We start from the raw sequence: 26,195 nt of genomic DNA on the forward strand, positions 1-26,195 counted from the left end.
GGGGATTGAACCCGGGGCCTCATACATGCAAAACATGCGCTCTACCACTGAGCTACATCCCCTTCAGGGGGTTGTCTTGAAGACACGAAGACAGGAAGTTCTAAGAGTTACGAAATCCAGAGAACGAACTCTGATGAACTGTGAAAATTCAGATTTTTCACAAAAGTAGTGCTGCGATGGCTGGGAATCGAACCCGGGTCAACTGCTTGGAAGGCAGCTATGCTCACCACTATACCACCATCGCACAGATTTGGCACATAAACGTCATAATTTCCGCAACACAGGGCAAATCCGGTTTTCAATGGGACTGAGGTTTGTCTGTCCGCTTTGCAGCAAAATGCAGGACTAGATGACTAGATGCTGGGGGACCCTAACCTCAACAATGCTGCTGCTTTGCTTTGCTCTGTTTTGAATTAACTTGGACATCAGTGCTTTTCTTGACTTCAGGGTGAATTATTACCTGGACTGTCTGCGTGAAATTCCGAAGGTGGCAATGTTGCATAACTCCTCCTAACCTTTAAACAGAGAGGGTAAATTTGATTAGCCAGAATAAAGCGTTTAAATCCATGGGCTGATTGTAAACTGGATATATACTTATTCACCTTTACTTGAAACAACCAGATTTCAGGATCCTGCTTCTTTGAGCCCCACTGGATCAATCTTGCTGGATTGCTTTTGAACAATGGGGTCCTGAAGGTTAGACATGAGTCTATATACAATCAATGGTCACTTTAATAGGTACACCTTGCTAGTACCGGGTTGGACGCCCTTTTCCCTTCAGAACTGCCTTAATCCTTCGTGGCATTGATTTAACAAGGTACTGGAAACATTCCTCAGAGAATTTGGTCCATATTGACATGATGGCATCACGCAGTTGCTGCAGATTTGTCGGCTGCACATCCATGATGTGAATCTCCCGTTCCACCACATTCCAAAGGTGTTCTATTGGTTTGAGATCTGGTGACTGTGGAGGCCATTTGAGGACAGTGAACTCATTGTCATGTTCAACAAACCGTTCTGAGATGATTCGGGCTTTATGACACGTCGCGTTACATACATATGTATGTGTCCCATATATATTCCTCATGACCATTAAAGCTTTTTGAAGGCATTGATGTTCAATAGCAAGCACCAAGACCAATTCATCTTGTGAGTTTGTCTAACTGTGAACATAATTCATCCTTTATGGAACAATCAGTGTTGCTGATTACTCTTTCTTACGTCGTGTGGTTTATTAACACAAATAATGGAGATGCCGGGGATTGAACCCGGGGCCTCATACATGCAAAGCATGCGCTCTACCACTGAGCTACATCCCCTTCAGGGGGTTGTCTTGAAGACACGAAGACAGGAAGTTCTAAGAGTTACGAAATCCAGAGAACGAACTCTGATGAACTGTGAAAATTCAGATTTTTCACAAAAGTAGTGCTGCGATGGCCGGGAATCGAACCCGGGTCAACTGCTTGGAAGGCAGCTATGCTCACCACTATACCACCATCGCACAGATTTGGCACATAAACGTCATAATTTCCGCAACACAGGGCAAATCCGGTTTTCAATGGGACTGAGGTTTGTCTGTCCGCTTTGCAGCAAAATGCAGGACTAGATGACTAGATGCTGGGGGACCCTAACCTCAACAATGCTGCTGCTTTGCTTTGCTCTGTTTTGAATTAACTTGGACATCAGTGCTTTTCTTGACTTCAGGGTGAATTATTACCTGGACTGTCTGCGTGAAATTCCGAAGGTGGCAATGTTGCATAACTCCTCCTAACCTTTAAACAGAGAGGGTAAATTTGATTAGCCAGAATAAAGCGTTTAAATCCATGGGCTGATTGTAAACTGGATATATACTTATTCACCTTTACTTGAAACAACCAGATTTCAGGATCCTGCTTCTTTGAGCCCCACTGGATCAATCTTGCTGGATTGCTTTTGAACAATGGGGTCCTGAAGGTTAGACATGAGTCTATATACAATCAATGGTCACTTTAATAGGTACACCTTGCTAGTACCGGGTTGGACGCCCTTTTCCCTTCAGAACTGCCTTAATCCTTCGTGGCATTGATTTAACAAGGTACTGGAAACATTCCTCAGAGAATTTGGTCCATATTGACATGATGGCATCACGCAGTTGCTGCAGATTTGTCGGCTGCACATCCATGATGTGAATCTCCCGTTCCACCACATTCCAAAGGTGTTCTATTGGTTTGAGATCTGGTGACTGTGGAGGCCATTTGAGGACAGTGAACTCATTGTCATGTTCAACAAACCGTTCTGAGATGATTCGGGCTTTATGACACGTCGCGTTATCCTGCTGGAAGTAGCCATCAGAAAATGGGTACACTGCGGTCATAAAGGGATGGACATGGTCGGCAACAATACTCAGGTAGGCTGTGGCATTGGCCCAATGTTAAATTGGTAGTGTGCCATAAAAATATCCCCCAAACCGTTACACCACCACCACCACCACCAGCCTGAACCGTTGATACAAGGCAGGATGGATCCATGCTTTCATGTTGTGATGGCAAATTCTGACCATACCATCAGAATGTCGCAGCCGATATTGAGACTCATCATACCAGGCAACCTTTTTCCAAACTTCTGTTGTCCAAATTTGGTGAACCTGAGTGAGTGAATTGAAGCCTCGGTTTCCTGTTCTTAGCTGACAGGAGTGGTACCCAGTGTGGTTCTGCTGCTGTGGCCCATCCGCCTCAAGGTTCGATGTGTTGTGCATTCAGAGATGCCCTTCGGCATACCTCGGTTGTAACCAGTGGTTATTTGAGTTACTGTTGCCTTTCTATCAGCTACAACCAGTCTAGCCATTCTCTTCTGACCTCTGACATCCACAAGGCATTTGCCCCCAAGGAACTACCGCCCACTGGATATTTTCTCTTTTTCCGACGACTCTCTGTGAACCCCAGAAAGGTTTTTGCGGGAAAATCCCAGTAGATCGGCAGGTTCTGAAATACTCAGACCAGCCCGTCTGTTACCAATAACCATGCCACGTTCAAAGTCACTTAACTCACTGTACTCCTCATTCGGATGTTTGGTTTGAACTACAGGAGATTCTCTTGACCATGTCTACGTGCCTAATTGCGTTGATTTGCTGCCATGTGATTGGCTGGTTAGAAGTTTTCGTCGAAGAGCAGTTGGAGCAGTTATTTTACCTAATAAAGTGGCCGGTGAGTGTAAATGCATACATATGTATGTGTCCCATATATATTCCTCATGACCATTAAAGCTTTTTGAAGGCATTGATGTTCAATAGCAAGCACCAAGACCAATTCATCTTGTGAGTTTGTCTAACTGTGAACATAATTCATCCTTTATGGAACAATCAGTGTTGCTGATTACTCTTTCTTACGTCGTGTGGTTTATTAACACAAATAATGGAGATGCCGGGGATTGAACCCGGGGCCTCATACATGCAAAGCATGCGCTCTACCACTGAGCTACATCCCCTTCAGGGGGTTGTCTTGAAGACACGAAGACAGGAAGTTCTAAGAGTTACGAAATCCAGAGAACGAACTCTGATGAACTGTGAAAATTCAGATTTTTCACAAAAGTAGTGCTGCGATGGCCGGGAATCGAACCCGGGTCAACTGCTTGGAAGGCAGCTATGCTCACCACTATACCACCATCGCACAGATTTGGCACATAAACGTCATAATTTCCGCAACACAGGGCAAATCCGGTTTTCAATGGGACTGAGGTTTGTCTGTCCGCTTTGCAGCAAAATGCAGGACTAGATGACTAGATGCTGGGGGACCCTAACCTCAACAATGCTGCTGCTTTGCTTTGCTCTGTTTTGAATTAACTTGGACATCAGTGCTTTTCTTGACTTCAGGGTGAATTATTACCTGGACTGTCTGCGTGAAATTCCGAAGGTGGCAATGTTGCATAACTCCTCCTAACCTTTAAACAGAGAGGGTAAATTTGATTAGCCAGAATAAAGCGTTTAAATCCATGGGCTGATTGTAAACTGGATATATACTTATTCACCTTTACTTGAAACAACCAGATTTCAGGATCCTGCTTCTTTGAGCCCCACTGGATCAATCTTGCTGGATTGCTTTTGAACAATGGGGTCCTGAAGGTTAGACATGAGTCTATATACAATCAATGGTCACTTTAATAGGTACACCTTGCTAGTACCGGGTTGGACGCCCTTTTCCCTTCAGAACTGCCTTAATCCTTCGTGGCATTGATTTAACAAGGTACTGGAAACATTCCTCAGAGAATTTGGTCCATATTGACATGATGGCATCACGCAGTTGCTGCAGATTTGTTGGCTGCACATCCATGATGTGAATCTCCCGTTCCACCACATTCCAAAGGTGTTCTATTGGTTTGAGATCTGGTGACTGTGGAGGCCATTTGAGGACAGTGAACTCATTGTCATGTTCAACAAACCGTTCTGAGATGATTCGGGCTTTATGACACGTCGCGTTATCCTGCTGGAAGTAGCCATCAGAAAATGGGTACACTGCGGTCATAAAGGGATGGACATGGTCGGCAACAATACTCAGGTAGGCTGTGGCATTGGCCCAATGTTAAATTGGTAGTGTGCCATAAAAATATCCCCCAAACCGTTACACCACCACCACCACCACCAGCCTGAACCGTTGATACAAGGCAGGATGGATCCATGCTTTCATGTTGTGATGCCAAATTCTGACCATACCATCAGAATGTCGCAGCCGATATTGAGACTCATCATACCAGGCAACCTTTTTCCAAACTTCTGTTGTCCAAATTTGGTGAACCTGAGTGAGTGAATTGAAGCCTCGGTTTCCTGTTCTTAGCTGACAGGAGTGGTACCCAGTGTGGTTCTGCTGCTGTGGCCCATCCGCCTCAAGGTTCGATGTGTTGTGCATTCAGAGATGCCCTTCGGCATACCTCGGTTGTAACCAGTGGTTATTTGAGTTACTGTTGCCTTTCTATCAGCTACAACCAGTCTAGCCATTCTCTTCTGACCTCTGACATCCACAAGGCATTTGCCCCCAAGGAACTACCGCCCACTGGATATTTTCTCTTTTTCCGACGACTCTCTGTGAACCCCAGAAAGGTTTTTGCGGGAAAATCCCAGTAGATCGGCAGGTTCTGAAATACTCAGACCAGCCCGTCTGTTACCAATAACCATGCCACGTTCAAAGTCACTTAACTCACTGTACTCCTCATTCGGATGTTTGGTTTGAACTACAGGAGATTCTCTTGACCATGTCTACGTGCCTAATTGCGTTGATTTGCTGCCATGTGATTGGCTGGTTAGAAGTTTTCGTCGAAGAGCAGTTGGAGCAGTTATTTTACCTAATAAAGTGGCCGGTGAGTGTAAATGCATACATATGTATGTGTCCCATATATATTCCTCATGACCATTAAAGCTTTTTGAAGGCATTGATGTTCAATAGCAAGCACCAAGACCAATTCATCTTGTGAGTTTGTCTAACTGAACATAATTCATCCTTTATGGAACAATCAGTGTTGCTGATTACTCTTTCTTACGTCGTGTGGTTTATTAACACAAATAATGGAGATGCCGGGGATTGAACCCGGGGCCTCATACATGCAAAGCATGCGCTCTACCACTGAGCTACATCCCCTTCAGGGGGTTGTCTTGAAGACACGAAGACAGGAAGTTCTAAGAGTTACGAAATCCAGAGAACGAACTCTGATGAACTGTGAAAATTCAGATTTTTCACAAAAGTAGTGCTGCGATGGCCGGGAATCGAACCCGGGTCAACTGCTTGGAAGGCAGCTATGCTCACCACTATACCACCATCGCACAAATTTGGCACATAAACGTCATAATTTCCGCAACACAGGGCAAATCCGGTTTTCAATGGGACTGAGGTTTGTCTGTCCGCTTTGCAGCAAAATGCAGGACTAGATGACTAGATGCTGGGGGACCCTAACCTCAACAATGCTGCTGCTTTGCTTTGCTCTGTTTTGAATTAACTTGGACATCAGTGCTTTTCTTGACTTCAGGGTGAATTATTACCTGGACTGTCTGCGTGAAATTCCGAAGGTGGCAATGTTGCATAACTCCTCCTAACCTTTAAACAGAGAGGGTAAATTTGATTAGCCAGAATAAAGCGTTTAAATCCATGGGCTGATTGTAAACTGGATATATACTTATTCACCTTTACTTGAAACAACCAGATTTCAGGATCCTGCTTCTTTGAGCCCCACTGGATCAATCTTGCTGGATTGCTTTTGAACAATGGGGTCCTGAAGGTTAGACATGAGTCTATATACAATCAATGGTCACTTTAATAGGTACACCTTGCTAGTACCGGGTTGGACGCCCTTTTCCCTTCAGAACTGCCTTAATCCTTCGTGGCATTGATTTAACAAGGTACTGGAAACATTCCTCAGAGAATTTGGTCCATATTGACATGATGGCATCACGCAGTTGCTGCAGATTTGTCGGCTGCACATCCATGATGTGAATCTCCCGTTCCACCACATTCCAAAGGTGTTCTATTGGTTTGAGATCTGGTGACTGTGGAGGCCATTTGAGGACAGTGAACTCATTGTCATGTTCAACAAACCGTTCTGAGATGATTCGGGCTTTATGACACGTCGCGTTATCCTGCTGGAAGTAGCCATCAGAAAATGGGTACACTGCGGTCATAAAGGGATGGACATGGTCGGCAACAATACTCAGGTAGGCTGTGGCATTGGCCCAATGTTAAATTGGTAGTGTGCCATAAAAATATCCCCCAAACCGTTACACCACCACCACCACCACCAGCCTGAACCGTTGATACAAGGCAGGATGGATCCATGCTTTCATGTTGTGATGGCAAATTCTGACCATACCATCAGAATGTCGCAGCCGATATTGAGACTCATCATACCAGGCAACCTTTTTCCAAACTTCTGTTGTCCAAATTTGGTGAACCTGAGTGAGTGAATTGAAGCCTCGGTTTCCTGTTCTTAGCTGACAGGAGTGGTACCCAGTGTGGTTCTGCTGCTGTGGCCCATCCGCCTCAAGGTTCGATGTGTTGTGCATTCAGAGATGCCCTTCGGCATACCTCGGTTGTAACCAGTGGTTATTTGAGTTACTGTTGCCTTTCTATCAGCTACAACCAGTCTAGCCATTCTCTTCTGACCTCTGACATCCACAAGGCATTTGCCCCCAAGGAACTACCGCCCACTGGATATTTTCTCTTTTTCCGACGACTCTCTGTGAACCCCAGAAAGGTTTTTGCGGGAAAATCCCAGTAGATCGGCAGGTTCTGAAATACTCAGACCAGCCCGTCTGTTACCAATAACCATGCCACGTTCAAAGTCACTTAACTCACTGTACTCCTCATTCGGATGTTTGGTTTGAACTACAGGAGATTCTCTTGACCATGTCTACGTGCCTAATTGCGTTGATTTGCTGCCATGTGATTGGCTGGTTAGAAGTTTTCGTCGAAGAGCAGTTGGAGCAGTTATTTTACCTAATAAAGTGGCCGGTGAGTGTAAATGCATACATATGTATGTGTCCCATATATATTCCTCATGACCATTAAAGCTTTTTGAAGGCATTGATGTTCAATAGCAAGCACCAAGACCAATTCATCTTGTGAGTTTGTCTAACTGTGAACATAATTCATCCTTTATGGAACAATCAGTGTTGCTGATTACTCTTTCTTACGTCGTGTGGTTTATTAACACAAATAATGGAGATGCCGGGGATTGAACCCGGGGCCTCATACATGCAAAGCATGCGCTCTACCACTGAGCTAGATCCCCTTCAGGGGGTTGTCTTGAAGACACGAAGACAGGAAGTTCTAAGAGTTACGAAATCCAGAGAACGAACTCTGATGAACTGTGAAAATTCAGATTTTTCACAAAAGTAGTGCTGCGATGGCCGGGAATCGAACCCGGGTCAACTGCTTGGAAGGCAGCTATGCTCACCACTATACCACCATCGCACAGATTTGGCACATAAACGTCATAATTTCCGCAACACAGGGCAAATTCGGTTTCAATGGGACTGAGGTTTGTCTGTCCGCTTTGCAGCAAAATGCAGGACTAGATGACTAGATGCTGGGGGACCCTAACCTCAACAATGCTGCTGCTTTGCTTTGCTCTGTTTTGAATTAACTTGGACATCAGTGCTTTTCTTGACTTCAGGGTGAATTATTACCTGGACTGTCTGCGTGAAATTCCGAAGGTGGCAATGTTGCATAACTCCTCCTAACCTTTAAACAGAGAGGGTAAATTTGATTAGCCAGAATAAAGCGTTTAAATCCATGGGCTGATTGTAAACTGGATATATACTTATTCACCTTTACTTGAAACAACCAGATTTCAGGATCCTGCTTCTTTGAGCCCCACTGGATCAATCTTGCTGGATTGCTTTTGAACAATGGGGTCCTGAAGGTTAGACATGAGTCTATATACAATCAATGGTCACTTTAATAGGTACACCTTGCTAGTACCGGGTTGGACGCCCTTTTCCCTTCAGAACTGCCTTAATCCTTCGTGGCATTGATTTAACAAGGTACTGGAAACATTCCTCAGAGAATTTGGTCCATATTGACATGATGGCATCACGCAGTTGCTGCAGATTTGTCGGCTGCACATCCATGATGTGAATCTCCCGTTCCACCACATTCCAAAGGTGTTCTATTGGTTTGAGATCTGGTGACTGTGGAGGCCATTTGAGGACAGTGAACTCATTGTCATGTTCAACAAACCGTTCTGAGATGATTCAGGCTTTATGACACGTCGCGTTATCCTGCTGGAAGTAGCCATCAGAAAATGGGTACACTGCGGTCATAAAGGGATGGACATGGTCGGCAACAATACTCAGGTAGGCTGTGGCATTGGCCCAATGTTAAATTGGTAGTGTGCCATAAAAATATCCCCCAAACCGTTACACCACCACCACCACCACCAGCCTGAACCGTTGATACAAGGCAGGATGGATCCATGCTTTCATGTTGTGATGGCAAATTCTGACCATACCATCAGAATGTCGCAGCCGATATTGAGACTCATCATACCAGGCAACCTTTTTCCAAACTTCTGTTGTCCAAATTTGGTGAACCTGAGTGAGTGAATTGAAGCCTCGGTTTCCTGTTCTTAGCTGACAGGAGTGGTACCCAGTGTGGTTCTGCTGCTGTGGCCCATCCGCCTCAAGGTTCGATGTGTTGTGCATTCAGAGATGCCCTTCGGCATACCTCGGTTGTAACCAGTGGTTATTTGAGTTACTGTTGCCTTTCTATCAGCTACAACCAGTCTAGCCATTCTCTTCTGACCTCTGACATCCACAAGGCATTTGCCTCCAAGGAACTACCGCCCACTGGATATTTTCTCTTTTTCCGACGACTCTCTGTGAACCCCAGAAAGGTTTTTGCGGGAAAATCCCAGTAGATCGGCAGGTTCTGAAATACTCAGACCAGCCCGTCTGTTACCAATAACCATGCCACGTTCAAAGTCACTTAACTCACTGTACTCCTCATTCGGATGTTTGGTTTGAACTACAGGAGATTCTCTTGACCATGTCTACGTGCCTAATTGCGTTGATTTGCTGCCATGTGATTGGCTGGTTAGAAGTTTTCGTCGAAGAGCAGTTGGAGCAGTTATTTTACCTAATAAAGTGGCCGGTGAGTGTAAATGCATACATATGTATGTGTCCCATATATATTCCTCATGACCATTAAAGCTTTTTGAAGGCATTGATGTTCAATAGCAAGCACCAAGACCAATTCATCTTGTGAGTTTGTCTAACTGTGAACATAATTAATCCTTTATGGAACAATCAGTGTTGCTGATTACTCTTTCTTACGTCGTGTGGTTTATTAACACAAATAATGGAGATGCCGGGGATTGAACCCGGGGCCTCATACATGCAAAGCATGCGCTCTACCACTGAGCTACATCCCCTTCAGGGGGTTGTCTTGAAGACACGAAGACAGGAAGTTCTAAGAGTTACGAAATCCAGAGAACAAACTCTGATGAACTGTGAAAATTCAGATTTTTCACAAAAGTAGTGCTGCGATGGCCGGGAATCGAACCCGGGTCAACTGCTTGGAAGGCAGCTATGCTCACCACTATACCACCATCGCACAGATTTGGCACATAAACGTCATAATTTCCGCAACACAGGGCAAATCTGGTTTTCAATGGGACTGAGGTTTGTCTGTCCGCTTTGCAGCAAAATGCAGGACTAGATGACTAGATGCTGGGGGACCCTAACCTCAACAATGCTGCTGCTTTGCTTTGCTCTGTTTTGAATTAACTTGGACATCAGTGCTTTTCTTGACTTCAGGGTGAATTATTACCTGGACTGTCTGCGTGAAATTCCGAAGGTGGCAATGTTGCATAACTCCTCCTAACCTTTAAACAGAGAGGGTAAATTTGATTAGCCAGAATAAAGCGTTTAAATCCATGGGCTGATTGTAAACTGGATATATACTTATTCACCTTTACTTGAAACAACCAGATTTCAGGATCCTGCTTCTTTGAGCCCCACTGGATCAATCTTGCTGGATTGCTTTTGAACAATGGGGTCCTGAAGGTTAGACATGAGTCTATATACAATCAATGGTCACTTTAATAGGTACACCTTGCTAGTACCGGGTTGGACGCCCTTTTCCCTTCAGAACTGCCTTAATCCTTCGTGGCATTGATTTAACAAGGTACTGGAAACATTCCTCAGAGAATTTGGTCCATATTGACATGATGGCATCACGCAGTTGCTGCAGATTTGTCGGCTGCACATCCATGATGTGAATCTCCCGTTCCACCACATTCCAAAGGTGTTCTATTGGTTTGAGATCTGGTGACTGTGGAGGCCATTTGAGGACAGTGAACTCATTGTCATGTTCAACAAACCGTTCTGAGATGATTCGGGCTTTATGACACGTCGCGTTATCCTGCTGGAAGTAGCCATCAGAAAATGGGTACACTGCGGTCATAAAGGGATGGACATGGTCGGCAACAATACTCAGGTAGGCTGTGGCATTGGCCCAATGTTAAATTGGTAGTGTGCCATAAAAATATCCCCCAAACCGTTACACCACCACCACCACCACCAGCCTGAACCGTTGATACAAGGCAGGATGGATCCATGCTTTCATGTTGTGATGCCAAATTCTGACCATACCATCAGAATGTCGCAGCCGATATTGAGACTCATCATACCAGGCAACCTTTTTCCAAACTTCTGTTGTCCAAATTTGGTGAACCTGAGTGAGTGAATTGAAGCCTCGGTTTCCTGTTCTTAGCTGACAGGAGTGGTACCCAGTGTGGTTCTGCTGCTGTGGCCCATCCGCCTCAAGGTTCGATGTGTTGTGCATTCAGAGATGCCCTTCGGCATACCTCGGTTGTAACCAGTGGTTATTTGAGTTACTGTTGCCTTTCTATCAGCTACAACCAGTCTAGCCATTCTCTTCTGACCTCTGACATCCACAAGGCATTTGCCCCCAAGGAACTACCGCCCACTGGATATTTTCTCTTTTTCCGACGACTCTCTGTGAACCCCAGAAAGGTTTTTGCGGGAAAATCCCAGTAGATCGGCAGGTTCTGAAATACTCAGACCAGCCCGTCTGTTACCAATAACCATGCCACGTTCAAAGTCACTTAACTCACTGTACTCCTCATTCGGATGTTTGGTTTGAACTACAGGAGATTCTCTTGACCATGTCTACGTGCCTAATTGCGTTGATTTGCTGCCATGTGATTGGCTGGTTAGAAGTTTTCGTCGAAGAGCAGTTGGAGCAGTTATTTTACCTAATAAAGTGGCCGGTGAGTGTAAATGCATACATATGTATGTGTCCCATATATATTCCTCATGACCATTAAAGCTTTTTGAAGGCATTGATGTTCAATAGCAAGCACCAAGACCAATTCATCTTGTGAGTTTGTCTAACTGTGAACATAATTCATCCTTTATGGAACAATCAGTGTTGCTGATTACTCTTTCTTACGTCGTGTGGTTTATTAACACAAATAATGGAGATGCCGGGGATTGAACCCGGGGCCTCATACATGCAAAGCATGCGCTCTACCACTGAGCTAGATCCCCTTCAGGGGGTTGTCTTGAAGACACGAAGACAGGAAGTTCTAAGAGTTACGAAATCCAGAGAACGAACTCTGATGAACTGTGAAAATTCAGATTTTTCACAAAAGTAGTGCTGCGATGGCCGGGAATCGAACCCGGGTCAACTGCTTGGAAGGCAGCTATGCTCACCACTATACCACCATCGCACAGATTTGGCACATAAACGTCATAATTTCCGCAACACAGGGCAAATTCGGTTTCAATGGGACTGAGGTTTGTCTGTCCGCTTTGCAGCAAAATGCAGGACTAGATGACTAGATGCTGGGGGACCCTAACCTCAACAATGCTGCTGCTTTGCTTTGCTCTGTTTTGAATTAACTTGGACATCAGTGCTTTTCTTGACTTCAGGGTGAATTATTACCTGGACTGTCTGCGTGAAATTCCGAAGGTGGCAATGTTGCATAACTCCTCCTAACCTTTAAACAGAGAGGGTAAATTTGATTAGCCAGAATAAAGCGTTTAAATCCATGGGCTGATTGTAAACTGGATATATACTTATTCACCTTTACTTGAAACAACCAGATTTCAGGATCCTGCTTCTTTGAGCCCCACTGGATCAATCTTGCTGGATTGCTTTTGAACAATGGGGTCCTGAAGGTTAGACATGAGTCTATATACAATCAATGGTCACTTTAATAGGTACACCTTGCTAGTACCGGGTTGGACGCCCTTTTCCCTTCAGAACTGCCTTAATCCTTCGTGGCATTGATTTAACAAGGTACTGGAAACATTCCTCAGAGAATTTGGTCCATATTGACATGATGGCATCACGCAGTTGCTGCAGATTTGTCGGCTGCACATCCATGATGTGAATCTCCCGTTCCACCACATTCCAAAGGTGTTCTATTGGTTTGAGATCTGGTGACTGTGGAGGCCATTTGAGGACAGTGAACTCATTGTCATGTTCAACAAACCGTTCTGAGATGATTCAGGCTTTATGACACGTCGCGTTATCCTGCTGGAAGTAGCCATCAGAAAATGGGTACACTGCGGTCATAAAGGGATGGACATGGTCGGCAACAATACTCAGGTAGGCTGTGGCATTGGCCCAATGTTAAATTGGTAGTGTGCCATAAAAATATCCCCCAAACCGTTACACCACCACCACCACCACCAGCCTGAACCGTTGATACAAGGCAGGATGGATCCATGCTTTCATGTTGTGATGGCAAATTCTGACCATACCATCAGAATGTCGCAGCCGATATTGAGACTCATCATACCAGGCAACCTTTTTCCAAACTTCTGTTGTCCAAATTTGGTGAACCTGAGTGAGTGAATTGAAGCCTCGGTTTCCTGTTCTTAGCTGACAGGAGTGGTACCCAGTGTGGTTCTGCTGCTGTGGCCCATCCGCCTCAAGGTTCGATGTGTTGTGCATTCAGAGATGCCCTTCGGCATACCTCGGTTGTAACCAGTGGTTATTTGAGTTACTGTTGCCTTTCTATCAGCTACAACCAGTCTAGCCATTCTCTTCTGACCTCTGACATCCACAAGGCATTTGCCCCCAAGGAACTACCGCCCACTGGATATTTTCTCTTTTTCCGACGACTCTCTGTGAACCCCAGAAAGGTTTTTGCGGGAAAATCCCAGTAGATCGGCAGGTTCTGAAATACTCAGACCAGCCCGTCTGTTACCAATAACCATGCCACGTTCAAAGTCACTTAACTCACTGTACTCCTCATTCGGATGTTTGGTTTGAACTACAGGAGATTCTCTTGACCATGTCTACGTGCCTAATTGCGTTGATTTGCTGCCATGTGATTGGCTGGTTAGAAGTTTTCGTCGAAGAGCAGTTGGAGCAGTTATTTTACCTAATAAAGTGGCCGGTGAGTGTAAATGCATACATATGTATGTGTCCCATATATATTCCTCATGACCATTAAAGCTTTTTGAAGGCATTGATGTTCAATAGCAAGCACCAAGACCAATTCATCTTGTGAGTTTGTCTAACTGTGAACATAATTAATCCTTTATGGAACAATCAGTGTTGCTGATTACTCTTTCTTACGTCGTGTGGTTTATTAACACAAATAATGGAGATGCCGGGGATTGAACCCGGGGCCTCATACATGCAAAGCATGCGCTCTACCACTGAGCTACATCCCCTTCAGGGGGTTGTCTTGAAGACACGAAGACAGGAAGTTCTAAGAGTTACGAAATCCAGAGAACAAACTCTGATGAACTGTGAAAATTCAGATTTTTCACAAAAGTAGTGCTGCGATGGCCGGGAATCGAACCCGGGTCAACTGCTTGGAAGGCAGCTATGCTCACCACTATACCACCATCGCACAGATTTGGCACATAAACGTCATAATTTCCGCAACACAGGGCAAATCCGGTTTTCAATGGGACTGAGGTTTGTCTGTCCGCTTTGCAGCAAAATGCAGGACTAGATGACTAGATGCTGGGGGACCCTAACCTCAACAATGCTGCTGCTTTGCTTTGCTCTGTTTTGAATTAACTTGGACATCAGTGCTTTTCTTGACTTCAGGGTGAATTATTACCTGGACTGTCTGCGTGAAATTCCGAAGGTGGCAATGTTGCATAACTCCTCCTAACCTTTAAACAGAGAGGGTAAATTTGATTAGCCAGAATAAAGCGTTTAAATCCATGGGCTGATTGTAAACTGGATATATACTTATTCACCTTTACTTGAAACAACCAGATTTCAGGATCCTGCTTCTTTGAGCCCCACTGGATCAATCTTGCTGGATTGCTTTTGAACAATGGGGTCCTGAAGGTTAGACATGAGTCTATATACAATCAATGGTCACTTTAATAGGTACACCTTGCTAGTACCGGGTTGGACGCCCTTTTCCCTTCAGAACTGCCTTAATCCTTCGTGGCATTGATTTAACAAGGTACTGGAAACATTCCTCAGAGAATTTGGTCCATATTGACATGATGGCATCACGCAGTTGCTGCAGATTTGTCGGCTGCACATCCATGATGTGAATCTCCCGTTCCACCACATTCCAAAGGTGTTCTATTGGTTTGAGATCTGGTGACTGTGGAGGCCATTTGAGGACAGTGAACTCATTGTCATGTTCAACAAACCGTTCTGAGATGATTCGGGCTTTATGACACGTCGCGTTATCCTGCTGGAAGTAGCCATCAGAAAATGGGTACACTGCGGTCATAAAGGGATGGACATGGTCGGCAACAATACTCAGGTAGGCTGTGGCATTGGCCCAATGTTAAATTGGTAGTGTGCCATAAAAATATCCCCCAAACCGTTACACCACCACCACCACCACCAGCCTGAACCGTTGATACAAGGCAGGATGGATCCATGCTTTCATGTTGTGATGCCAAATTCTGACCATACCATCAGAATGTCGCAGCCGATATTGAGACTCATCATACCAGGCAACCTTTTTCCAAACTTCTGTTGTCCAAATTTGGTGAACCTGAGTGAGTGAATTGAAGCCTCGGTTTCCTGTTCTTAGCTGACAGGAGTGGTACCCAGTGTGGTTCTGCTGCTGTGGCCCATCCGCCTCAAGGTTCGATGTGTTGTGCATTCAGAGATGCCCTTCGGCATACCTCGGTTGTAACCAGTGGTTATTTGAGTTACTGTTGCCTTTCTATCAGCTACAACCAGTCTAGCCATTCTCTTCTGACCTCTGACATCCACAAGGCATTTGCCCCCAAGGAACTACCGCCCACTGGATATTTTCTCTTTTTCCGACGACTCTCTGTGAACCCCAGAAAGGTTTTTGCGGGAAAATCCCAGTAGATCGGCAGGTTCTGAAATACTCAGACCAGCCCGTCTGTTACCAATAACCATGCCACGTTCAAAGTCACTTAACTCACTGTACTCCTCATTCGGATGTTTGGTTTGAACTACAGGAGATTCTCTTGACCATGTCTACGTGCCTAATTGCGTTGATTTGCTGCCATGTGATTGGCTGGTTAGAAGTTTTCGTCGAAGAGCAGTTGGAGCAGTTATTTTACCTAATAAAGTGGCCGGTGAGTGTAAATGCATACATATGTATGTGTCCCATATATATTCCTCATGACCATTAAAGCTTTTTGAAGGCATTGATGTTCAATAGCAAGCACCAAGACCAATTCATCTTGTGAGTTTGTCTAACTGTGAACATAATTCATCCTTTATGGAACAATCAGTGTTGCTGATTACTCTTTCTTACGTCGTGTGGTTTATTAACACAAATAATGGAGATGCCGGGGATTGAACCCGGGGCCTCATACATGCAAAGCATGCGCTCTACCACTGAGCTACATCCCCTTCAGGGGGTTGTCTTGAAGACACGAAGACAGGAAGTTCTAAGAGTTACGAAATCCAGAGAACGAACTCTGATGAACTGTGAAAATTCAGATTTCTCACAAAAGTAGTGCTGCGATGGCCGGGAATCGAACCCGGGTCAACTGCTTGGAAGGCAGCTATGCTCACCACTATACCACCATCGCACAGATTTGGCACATAAACGTCATAATTTCCGCAACACAGGGCAAATCCGGTTTTCAATGGGACTGAGGTTTGTCTGTCCGCTTTGCAGCAACCCTAACCCTAACAATGCTGCTGCTTTGCTTTGCTCTGTTTTGAATTAACTTGGACATCAGTGCTTTTCTTGACTTCAGGGTGAATTATTACCTGGACTGTCTGCGTGAAATTCCGAAGGTGGCAATGTTGCATAACTCCTCCTAACCTTTAAACAGAGAGGGTAAATTTGATTAGCCAGAATAAAGCGTTTAAATCCATGGGCTGATTGTAAACTGGATATATACTTATTCACCTTTACTTGAAACAACCAGATTTCAGGATCCTGCTTCTTTGAGCCCCACTGGATCAATCTTGCTGGATTGCTTTTGAACAATGGGGTCCTGAAGGTTAGACATGAGTCTATATACAATCAATGGTCACTTTAATAGGTACACCTTGCTAGTACCGGGTTGGACGCCCTTTTCCCTTCAGAACTGCCTTAATCCTTCGTGGCATTGATTTAACAAGGTACTGGAAACATTCCTCAGAGAATTTGGTCCATATTGACATGATGGCATCACGCAGTTGCTGCAGATTTGTCGGCTGCACATCCATGATGTGAATCTCCCGTTCCACCACATTCCAAAGGTGTTCTATTGGTTTGAGATCTGGTGACTGTGGAGGCCATTTGAGGACAGTGAACTCATTGTCATGTTCAACAAACCGTTCTGAGATGATTCGGGCTTTATGACACGTCGCGTTATCCTGCTGGAAGTAGCCATCAGAAAATGGGTACACTGCGGTCATAAAGGGATGGACATGGTCGGCAACAATACTCAGGTAGGCTGTGGCATTGGCCCAATGTTAAATTGGTAGTGTGCCATAAAAATATCCCCCAAACCGTTACACCACCACCACCACCACCAGCCTGAACCGTTGATACAAGGCAGGATGGATCCATGCTTTCATGTTGTGATGCCAAATTCTGACCATACCATCAGAATGTCGCAGCCGATATTGAGACTCATCATACCAGGCAACCTTTTTCCAAACTTCTGTTGTCCAAATTTGGTGAACCTGAGTGAGTGAATTGAAGCCTCGGTTTCCTGTTCTTAGCTGACAGGAGTGGTACCCAGTGTGGTTCTGCTGCTGTGGCCCATCCGCCTCAAGGTTCGATGTGTTGTGCATTCAGAGATGCCCTTCGGCATACCTCGGTTGTAACCAGTGGTTATTTGAGTTACTGTTGCCTTTCTATCAGCTACAACCAGTCTAGCCATTCTCTTCTGACCTCTGACATCCACAAGGCATTTGCCCCCAAGGAACTACCGCCCACTGGATATTTTCTCTTTTTCCGACGACTCTCTGTGAACCCCAGAAAGGTTTTTGCGGGAAAATCCCAGTAGATCGGCAGGTTCTGAAATACTCAGACCAGCCCGTCTGTTACCAATAACCATGCCACGTTCAAAGTCACTTAACTCACTGTACTCCTCATTCGGATGTTTGGTTTGAACTACAGGAGATTCTCTTGACCATGTCTACGTGCCTAATTGCGTTGATTTGCTGCCATGTGATTGGCTGGTTAGAAGTTTTCGTCGAAGAGCAGTTGGAGCAGTTATTTTACCTAATAAAGTGGCCGGTGAGTGTAAATGCATACATATGTATGTGTCCCATATATATTCCTCATGACCATTAAAGCTTTTTGAAGGCATTGATGTTCAATAGCAAGCACCAAGACCAATTCATCTTGTGAGTTTGTCTAACTGTGAACATAATTCATCCTTTATGGAACAATCAGTGTTGCTGATTACTCTTTCTTACGTCGTGTGGTTTATTAACACAAATAATGGAGATGCCGGGGATTGAACCCGGGGCCTCATACATGCAAAGCATGCGCTCTACCACTGAGCTACATCCCCTTCAGGGGGTTGTCTTGAAGACACGAAGACAGGAAGTTCTAAGAGTTACGAAATCCAGAGAACAAACTCTGATGAACTGTGAAAATTCAGATTTTTCACAAAAGTAGTGCTGCGATGGCCGGGAATCGAACCCGGGTCAACTGCTTGGAAGGCAGCTATGCTCACCACTATACCACCATCGCACAGATTTGGCACATAAACGTCATAATTTCCGCAACACAGGGCAAATCCGGTTTTCAATGGGACTGAGGTTTGTCTGTCCGCTTTGCAGCAAAATGCAGGACTAGATGACTAGATGCTGGGGGACCCTAACCTCAACAATGCTGCTGCTTTGCTTTGCTCTGTTTTGAATTAACTTGGACATCAGTGCTTTTCTTGACTTCAGGGTGAATTATTACCTGGACTGTCTGCGTGAAATTCCGAAGGTGGCAATGTTGCATAACTCCTCCTAACCTTTAAACAGAGAGGGTAAATTTGATTAGCCAGAATAAAGCGTTTAAATCCATGGGCTGATTGTAAACTGGATATATACTTATTCACCTTTACTTGAAACAACCAGATTTCAGGATCCTGCTTCTTTGAGCCCCACTGGATCAATCTTGCTGGATTGCTTTTGAACAATGGGGTCCTGAAGGTTAGACATGAGTCTATATACAATCAATGGTCACTTTAATAGGTACACCTTGCTAGTACCGGGTTGGACGCCCTTTTCCCTTCAGAACTGCCTTAATCCTTCGTGGCATTGATTTAACAAAGTACTGGAAACATTCCTCAGAGAATTTGGTCCATATTGACATGATGGCATCACGCAGTTGCTGCAGATTTGTCGGCTGCACATCCATGATGTGAATCTCCCGTTCCACCACATTCCAAAGGTGTTCTATTGGTTTGAGATCTGGTGACTGTGGAGGCCATTTGAGGACAGTGAACTCATTGTCATGTTCAACAAACCGTTCTGAGATGATTCGGGCTTTATGACACGTCGCGTTATCCTGCTGGAAGTAGCCATCAGAAAATGGGTACACTGCGGTCATAAAGGGATGGACATGGTCGGCAACAATACTCAGGTAGGCTGTGGCATTGGCCCAATGTTAAATTGGTAGTGTGCCATAAAAATATCCCCCAAACCGTTACACCACCACCACCACCACCAGCCTGAACCGTTGATACAAGGCAGGATGGATCCATGCTTTCATGTTGTGATGGCAAATTCTGACCATACCATCAGAATGTCGCAGCCGATATTGAGACTCATCATACCAGGCAACCTTTTTCCAAACTTCTGTTGTCCAAATTTGGTGAACCTGAGTGAGTGAATTGAAGCCTCGGTTTCCTGTTCTTAGCTGACAGGAGTGGTACCCAGTGTGGTTCTGCTGCTGTGGCCCATCCGCCTCAAGGTTCGATGTGTTGTGCATTCAGAGATGCCCTTCGGCATACCTCGGTTGTAACCAGTGGTTATTTGAGTTACTGTTGCCTTTCTATCAGCTACAACCAGTCTAGCCATTCTCTTCTGACCTCTGACATCCACAAGGCATTTGCCCCCAAGGAACTACCGCCCACTGGATATTTTCTCTTTTTCCGACGACTCTCTGTGAACCCCAGAAAGGTTTTTGCGGGAAAATCCCAGTAGATCGGCAGGTTCTGAAATACTCAGACCAGCCCGTCTGTTACCAATAACCATGCCACGTTCAAAGTCACTTAACTCACTGTACTCCTCATTCGGATGTTTGGTTTGAACTACAGGAGATTCTCTTGACCATGTCTACGTGCCTAATTGCGTTGATTTGCTGCCATGTGATTGGCTGGTTAGAAGTTTTCGTCGAAGAGCAGTTGGAGCAGTTATTTTACCTAATAAAGTGGCCGGTGAGTGTAAATGCATACATATGTATGTGTCCCATATATATTCCTCATGACCATTAAAGCTTTTTGAAGGCATTGATGTTCAATAGCAAGCACCAAGACCAATTCATCTTGTGAGTTTGTCTAACTGTGAACATAATTCATCCTTTATGGAACAATCAGTGTTGCTGATTACTCTTTCTTACGTCGTGTGGTTTATTAACACAAATAATGGAGATGCCGGGGATTGAACCCGGGGCCTCATACATGCAAAGCATGCGCTCTACCACTGAGCTACATCCCCTTCAGGGGGTTGTCTTGAAGACACGAAGACAGGAAGTTCTAAGAGTTACGAAATCCAGAGAACGAACTCTGATGAACTGTGAAAATTCAGATTTTTCACAAAAGTAGTGCTGCGATGGCCGGGAATCCAACCCGGGTCAACTGCTTGGAAGGCAGCTATGCTCACCACTATACCACCATCGCACAGATTTGGCACATAAACGTCATAATTTCCGCAACACAGGGCAAATCCGGTTTTCAATGGGACTGAGGTTTGTCTGTCCGCTTTGCAGCAAAATGCAGGACTAGATGACTAGATGCTGGGGGACCCTAACCTCAACAATGCTGCTGCTTTGCTTTGCTCTGTTTTGAATTAACTTGGACATCAGTGCTTTTCTTGACTTCAGGGTGAATTATTACCTGGACTGTCTGCGTGAAATTCCGAAGGTGGCAATGTTGCATAACTCCTCCTAACCTTTAAACAGAGAGGGTAAATTTGATTAGCCAGAATAAAGCGTTTAAATCCATGGGCTGATTGTAAACTGGATATATACTTATTCACCTTTACTTGAAACAACCAGATTTCAGGATCCTGCTTCTTTGAGCCCCACTGGATCAATCTTGCTGGATTGCTTTTGAACAATGGGGTCCTGAAGGTTAGACATGAGTCTATGGCCCAATCCCAATCTCCACCCTCGCAGACTCGTAGACTTACGTGCGCGCTCCCGCACCTTGCGTAAGGGCTTAAGGCTGTCCCATTCCTCAAGTGGTTAAGTGCGCGAGGGCTCCCGGCAGCCATTTTGAGCCCTTACTGCCCCCTTCCCGCAAGTCAGCATCCCAGCACACTCTGGGAAAGGGAATTACCCACAGTTCATTGCGTTGTGACATGAAAGGAGGTTACCAGGGAGAATGTAAACAAAACAGGGGGCGGAGGAAAAGGAACCATGTGAGACTGCGAGAAGAAAGTTCACCTGTAAATATAAATACATATCACTGGTGATTTAAATTCAGAAACTGTTGTCCCGTGATGATTTTTCAACGGCCCTATTATTTCCTTTACAAACAGGGAGCGACCAACAAACATATTATTTAACTATTGTTCTTTGGTCTATATATATATATATATATATATATATATATATATATATATATATATATATATATATATATATATATATATATATATATAAATTAAAAAAAAAATATATATATATATATTTTTTTTTTTTTTTTTTTTTTTCCTCTTTTCTTTTTTTGAGCATGTTCGAAATAAAGTTTTTCATTCACTCATTCATTCATTCAAACGGAGGAAAGAAATCCAAAAAAAGGACAAATGAAGTTTTGGACTTTCTTCAACACTAAAGACAGGAAAAGAGGCTGAGGGAGCTGGATGAAAAGGAGGAGGAGAGGGAAAGGAAGAGGGATGACCAGTTATCTAAGTTAATTGACATTTGTGGGAAGATGGAGGACAAATTTTTTCATTCATAATTTGAGGTTCAATTTCATTTGTTTTCATTTTATATTAGACCAGTGTTTTTCAATCCTGTTCCTCGTGGGCCCCAGTCCTGCATGTTTTAGATGCTACCCTGCTTCAGCACACCGTGATAAATGTACCTGTGTCATCAACAGAGCTGTGCAGACCTTGGTGACAAGCTAATGAGGACCTTTAATTAGAATCAGCTGTGTTGGTGCAGGGAAACATCTAAAACATGCAGGACAGGGACCAGGACCAGGATTGAGAAGCACTGTATTAGACAAATCCTCAGTTGAATAAACAAGACTTGCTTTTCTTTAATCTGAGTACAATGTTTGAATTAAGATTCCCTATGTTAACAGAAATGCATACATGTAAATACTAGCAAGATAGTTTTAGATCCAACACAAACAAGTCAGGCAGTAATTTGGTTATTCATTTATTTATGACCACAAAATTTAAACAATTTCAGCAAGTTGAACAAAAAACGTTGCAGTAAATAGTAATAAGATAACTGTAATATTTAGCTCAGGTTACCATCAATTTATACGCTCTCTTACAAAAATGAAATGACATCATGCTGAAAAATGGAAGTAATATTAGATGGTCATAACACAGCTGGAATATTTAACTCAGTTTACACGCGCTTACAAAAAAGAAATTACTCTGCGATTGATCCTGGCATACTGGATGTGCTGGTATGGGTAGATTGAAAGAAAGACAATGTTAACAAGGAAATACATATTGTACTGTGCGCATGTTTAAATTGTGTTCTTTGTTGAATTTTATGCTCCTTTATATAGGCTTCCACTTTGTTTTCAAACATCCGGATGATCATTCCCAAACTTATAATACCGGTACGTAACATTTTGATCTGACTAGGAATTTTGTAAATTGAAATTTTAAATAAAGTTTATTGAAAAAAACCCCCAAAAAAACAGACGTTTTTATCTGACTTGTTTCCGGTTTCTGCTAAGTGTGTCCCATTCCTATTTATACCATTTGGAGCCCTCACACCCTCTCACACTTGATCACGTGACGCTGACGTCACTGAAAGTCTGTGAGGGCTCAGGGTTTGAGGGTTTAGGGTGGAGTTTGGGATTGGGCCTATATACAATCAATGGTCACTTTAATAGGTACACCTTGCTAGTACCGGGTTGGACGCCCTTTTCCCTTCAGAACTGCCTTAATCCTTCGTGGCATTGATTTAACAAGGTACTGGAAACATTCCTCAGAGAATTTGGTCCATATTGACATGATGGCATCACGCAGTTGCTGCAGATTTGTCGGCTGCACATCCATGATGTGAATCTCCCGTTCCACCACATTCCAAAGGTGTTCTATTGGTTTGAGATCTGGTGACTGTGGAGGCCATTTGAGGACAGTGAACTCATTGTCATGTTCAACAAACCGTTCTGAGATGATTCGGGCTTTATGACACGTCGCGTTATCCTGCTGGAAGTAGCCATCAGAAAATGGGTACACTGCGGTCATAAAGGGATGGACATGGTCGGCAACAATACTCAGGTAGGCTGTGGCATTGGCCCAATGTTAAATTGGTAGTGTGCCATAAAAATATCCCCCAAACCGTTACACCACCACCACCACCACCAGCCTGAACCGTTGATACAAGGCAGGATGGATCCATGCTTTCATGTTGTGATGGCAAATTCTGACCATACCATCAGAATGTCGCAGCCGATATTGAGACTCATCATACCAGGCAACCTTTTTCCAAACTTCTGTTGTCCAAATTTGGTGAACCTGAGTGAGTGAATTGAAGCCTCGGTTTCCTGTTCTTAGCTGACAGGAGTGGTACCCAGTGTGGTTCTGCTGCTGTGGCCCATCCGCCTCAAGGTTCGATGTGTTGTGCATTCAGAGATGCCCTTCGGCATACCTCGGTTGTAACCAGTGGTTATTTGAGTTACTGTTGCCTTTCTATCAGCTACAACCAGTCTAGCCATTCTCTTCTGACCTCTGACATCCACAAGGCATTTGCCCCCAAGGAACTACCGCCCACTGGATATTTTCTCTTTTTCCGACGACTCTCTGTGAACCCCAGAAAGGTTTTTGCGGGAAAATCCCAGTAGATCGGCAGGTTCTGAAATACTCAGACCAGCCCGTCTGTTACCAATAACCATGCCACGTTCAAAGTCACTTAACTCACTGTACTCCTCATTCGGATGTTTGGTTTGAACTACAGGAGATTCTCTTGACCATGTCTACGTGCCTAATTGCGTTGATTTGCTGCCATGTGATTGGCTGGTTAGAAGTTTTCGTCGAAGAGCAGTTGGAGCAGTTATTTTGCCTAATAAAGTGGCCGGTGAGTGTAAATGCATACATATGTATGTGTCCCATATATATTCCTCATGACCATTAAAGCTTTTTGAAGGCATTGATGTTCAATAGCAAGCACCAAGACCAATTCATCTTGTGAGTTTGTCTAACTGTGAACATAATTCATCCTTTATGGAACAATCAGTGTTGCTGATTACTCTTTCTTACGTCGTGTGGTTTATTAACACAAATAATGGAGATGCCGGGGATTGAACCCGGGGCCTCATACATGCAAAGCATGCGCTCTACCACTGAGCTACATCCCCTTCAGGGGGTTGTCTTGAAGACACGAAGACAGGAAGTTCTAAGAGTTACGAAATCCAGAGAACGAACTCTGATGAACTGTGAAAATTCAGATTTTTCACAAATGTAGTGCTGCGATGGCCGGGAATCGAACCCGGGTCAACTGCTTGGAAGGCAGCTATGCTCACCACTATACCACCATCGCACAGATTTGGCACATAAACGTCATAATTTCCGCAACACAGGGCAAATCCGGTTTTCAATGGGACTGAGGTTTGTCTGTCCGCTTTGCAGCAAAATGCAGGACTAGATGACTAGATGCTGGGGGACCCTAACCTCAACAATGCTGCTGCTTTGCTTTGCTCTGTTTTGAATTAACTTGGACATCAGTGCTTTTCTTGACTTCAGGGTGAATTATTACCTGGACTGTCTGCGTGAAATTCCGAAGGTGGCAATGTTGCATAACTCCTCCTAACCTTTAAACAGAGAGGGTAAATTTGATTAGCCAGAATAAAGCGTTTAAATCCATGGGCTGATTGTAAACTGGATATATACTTATTCACCTTTACTTGAAACAACCAGATTTCAGGATCCTGCTTCTTTGAGCCCCACTGGATCAATCTTGCTGGATTGCTTTTGAACAATGGGGTCCTGAAGGTTAGACATGAGTCTATATACAATCAATGGTCACTTTAATAGGTACACCTTGCTAGTACCGGGTTGGACGCCCTTTTCCCTTCAGAACTGCCTTAATCCTTCGTGGCATTGATTTAACAAGGTACTGGAAACATTCCTCAGAGAATTTGGTCCATATTGACATGATGGCATCACGCAGTTGCTGCAGATTTGTCGGCTGCACATCCATGATGTGAATCTCCCGTTCCACCACATTCCAAAGGTGTTCTATTGGTTTGAGATCTGGTGACTGTGGAGGCCATTTGAGGACAGTGAACTCATTGTCATGTTCAACAAACCGTTCTGAGATGATTCGGGCTTTATGACACGTCGCGTTATCCTGCTGGAAGTAGCCATCAGAAAATGGGTACACTGCGGTCATAAAGGGATGGACATGGTCGGCAACAATACTCAGGTAGGCTGTGGCATTGGCCCAATGTTAAATTGGTAGTGTGCCATAAAAATATCCCCCAAACCGTTACACCACCACCACCACCAGCCTGAACCGTTGATACAAGGCAGGATGGATCCATGCTTTCATGTTGTGATGGCAAATTATGACCATACCATCAGAATGTCGCAGCCGATATTGAGACTCATCATACCAGGCAACCTTTTCCCAAACTTCTGTTGTCCAAATTTGGTGAACCTGAGTGAGTGAATTGAAGCCTCGGTTTCCTGTTCTTAGCAGAGGAGATTCCCAGCAGCAGAGGAGAGATTCCCAGCAGCAGCGAACGCACCACGAGATGTGGTAGTATCGCGAGAACGAGGTAGCAGAATCCAACATGGCGAGGTAATACTTTCGTTTTCAATAAATGCTTTAAAAACGATTATATTCTCAGTTTAAAATAACGAAAGGGTAGTTTATAGTTAGATTATATAATTCCGAACCCAACCTGGAGCAAAGCGAATCTTTAG

At 44.3% G+C, this 26,195-nt stretch overlaps 23 non-coding genes across 23 annotated transcripts; all 23 read right to left on the minus strand.

Annotated features, from left to right (window-relative positions):
* Positions 1-172: 172 nt before the first annotated feature.
* On the minus strand, positions 173-244 carry trnag-ucc (transfer RNA glycine (anticodon UCC)). Its single transcript has one exon. It is a non-coding gene; the product is annotated as a tRNA-Gly (tRNA).
* A 1,003-nt stretch (positions 245-1,247) lies between these two features.
* On the minus strand, positions 1,248-1,319 carry trnaa-ugc (transfer RNA alanine (anticodon UGC)). Its single transcript has one exon. It is a non-coding gene; the product is annotated as a tRNA-Ala (tRNA).
* Positions 1,320-1,429: 110 nt separating this feature from the next.
* On the minus strand, positions 1,430-1,501 carry trnag-ucc (transfer RNA glycine (anticodon UCC)). The gene has a single exon. It is a non-coding gene; the product is annotated as a tRNA-Gly (tRNA).
* Positions 1,502-3,390: 1,889 nt separating this feature from the next.
* On the minus strand, positions 3,391-3,462 carry trnaa-ugc (transfer RNA alanine (anticodon UGC)). The gene has a single exon. It is a non-coding gene; the product is annotated as a tRNA-Ala (tRNA).
* A 110-nt stretch (positions 3,463-3,572) lies between these two features.
* On the minus strand, positions 3,573-3,644 carry trnag-ucc (transfer RNA glycine (anticodon UCC)). The gene has a single exon. It is a non-coding gene; the product is annotated as a tRNA-Gly (tRNA).
* A 1,887-nt stretch (positions 3,645-5,531) lies between these two features.
* On the minus strand, positions 5,532-5,603 carry trnaa-ugc (transfer RNA alanine (anticodon UGC)). Its single transcript has one exon. It is a non-coding gene; the product is annotated as a tRNA-Ala (tRNA).
* Positions 5,604-5,713: 110 nt separating this feature from the next.
* trnag-ucc (transfer RNA glycine (anticodon UCC)) lies at positions 5,714-5,785 on the minus strand. The gene has a single exon. It is a non-coding gene; the product is annotated as a tRNA-Gly (tRNA).
* A 1,889-nt stretch (positions 5,786-7,674) lies between these two features.
* Positions 7,675-7,746, minus strand: trnaa-ugc (transfer RNA alanine (anticodon UGC)). Its single transcript has one exon. It is a non-coding gene; the product is annotated as a tRNA-Ala (tRNA).
* Positions 7,747-7,856: 110 nt separating this feature from the next.
* On the minus strand, positions 7,857-7,928 carry trnag-ucc (transfer RNA glycine (anticodon UCC)). The gene has a single exon. It is a non-coding gene; the product is annotated as a tRNA-Gly (tRNA).
* A 1,888-nt stretch (positions 7,929-9,816) lies between these two features.
* trnaa-ugc (transfer RNA alanine (anticodon UGC)) lies at positions 9,817-9,888 on the minus strand. Its single transcript has one exon. It is a non-coding gene; the product is annotated as a tRNA-Ala (tRNA).
* A 110-nt stretch (positions 9,889-9,998) lies between these two features.
* On the minus strand, positions 9,999-10,070 carry trnag-ucc (transfer RNA glycine (anticodon UCC)). Its single transcript has one exon. It is a non-coding gene; the product is annotated as a tRNA-Gly (tRNA).
* Positions 10,071-11,959: 1,889 nt separating this feature from the next.
* Positions 11,960-12,031, minus strand: trnaa-ugc (transfer RNA alanine (anticodon UGC)). The gene has a single exon. It is a non-coding gene; the product is annotated as a tRNA-Ala (tRNA).
* Positions 12,032-12,141: 110 nt separating this feature from the next.
* On the minus strand, positions 12,142-12,213 carry trnag-ucc (transfer RNA glycine (anticodon UCC)). Its single transcript has one exon. It is a non-coding gene; the product is annotated as a tRNA-Gly (tRNA).
* A 1,888-nt stretch (positions 12,214-14,101) lies between these two features.
* trnaa-ugc (transfer RNA alanine (anticodon UGC)) lies at positions 14,102-14,173 on the minus strand. The gene has a single exon. It is a non-coding gene; the product is annotated as a tRNA-Ala (tRNA).
* A 110-nt stretch (positions 14,174-14,283) lies between these two features.
* On the minus strand, positions 14,284-14,355 carry trnag-ucc (transfer RNA glycine (anticodon UCC)). The gene has a single exon. It is a non-coding gene; the product is annotated as a tRNA-Gly (tRNA).
* A 1,889-nt stretch (positions 14,356-16,244) lies between these two features.
* Positions 16,245-16,316, minus strand: trnaa-ugc (transfer RNA alanine (anticodon UGC)). Its single transcript has one exon. It is a non-coding gene; the product is annotated as a tRNA-Ala (tRNA).
* Positions 16,317-16,426: 110 nt separating this feature from the next.
* Positions 16,427-16,498, minus strand: trnag-ucc (transfer RNA glycine (anticodon UCC)). The gene has a single exon. It is a non-coding gene; the product is annotated as a tRNA-Gly (tRNA).
* A 1,857-nt stretch (positions 16,499-18,355) lies between these two features.
* Positions 18,356-18,427, minus strand: trnaa-ugc (transfer RNA alanine (anticodon UGC)). Its single transcript has one exon. It is a non-coding gene; the product is annotated as a tRNA-Ala (tRNA).
* Positions 18,428-18,537: 110 nt separating this feature from the next.
* Positions 18,538-18,609, minus strand: trnag-ucc (transfer RNA glycine (anticodon UCC)). The gene has a single exon. It is a non-coding gene; the product is annotated as a tRNA-Gly (tRNA).
* A 1,889-nt stretch (positions 18,610-20,498) lies between these two features.
* On the minus strand, positions 20,499-20,570 carry trnaa-ugc (transfer RNA alanine (anticodon UGC)). Its single transcript has one exon. It is a non-coding gene; the product is annotated as a tRNA-Ala (tRNA).
* Positions 20,571-20,680: 110 nt separating this feature from the next.
* Positions 20,681-20,752, minus strand: trnag-ucc (transfer RNA glycine (anticodon UCC)). Its single transcript has one exon. It is a non-coding gene; the product is annotated as a tRNA-Gly (tRNA).
* A 3,801-nt stretch (positions 20,753-24,553) lies between these two features.
* Positions 24,554-24,625, minus strand: trnaa-ugc (transfer RNA alanine (anticodon UGC)). The gene has a single exon. It is a non-coding gene; the product is annotated as a tRNA-Ala (tRNA).
* A 110-nt stretch (positions 24,626-24,735) lies between these two features.
* Positions 24,736-24,807, minus strand: trnag-ucc (transfer RNA glycine (anticodon UCC)). Its single transcript has one exon. It is a non-coding gene; the product is annotated as a tRNA-Gly (tRNA).
* Between the last annotated feature and the right edge of the window lie 1,388 nt (positions 24,808-26,195).

The sequence above is a fragment of the Cololabis saira genome, chromosome 11, assembly GCF_033807715.1.
Source record: "Cololabis saira isolate AMF1-May2022 chromosome 11, fColSai1.1, whole genome shotgun sequence".
Classification (NCBI taxonomy): Eukaryota; Metazoa; Chordata; class Actinopteri; order Beloniformes; family Belonidae; genus Cololabis; species Cololabis saira.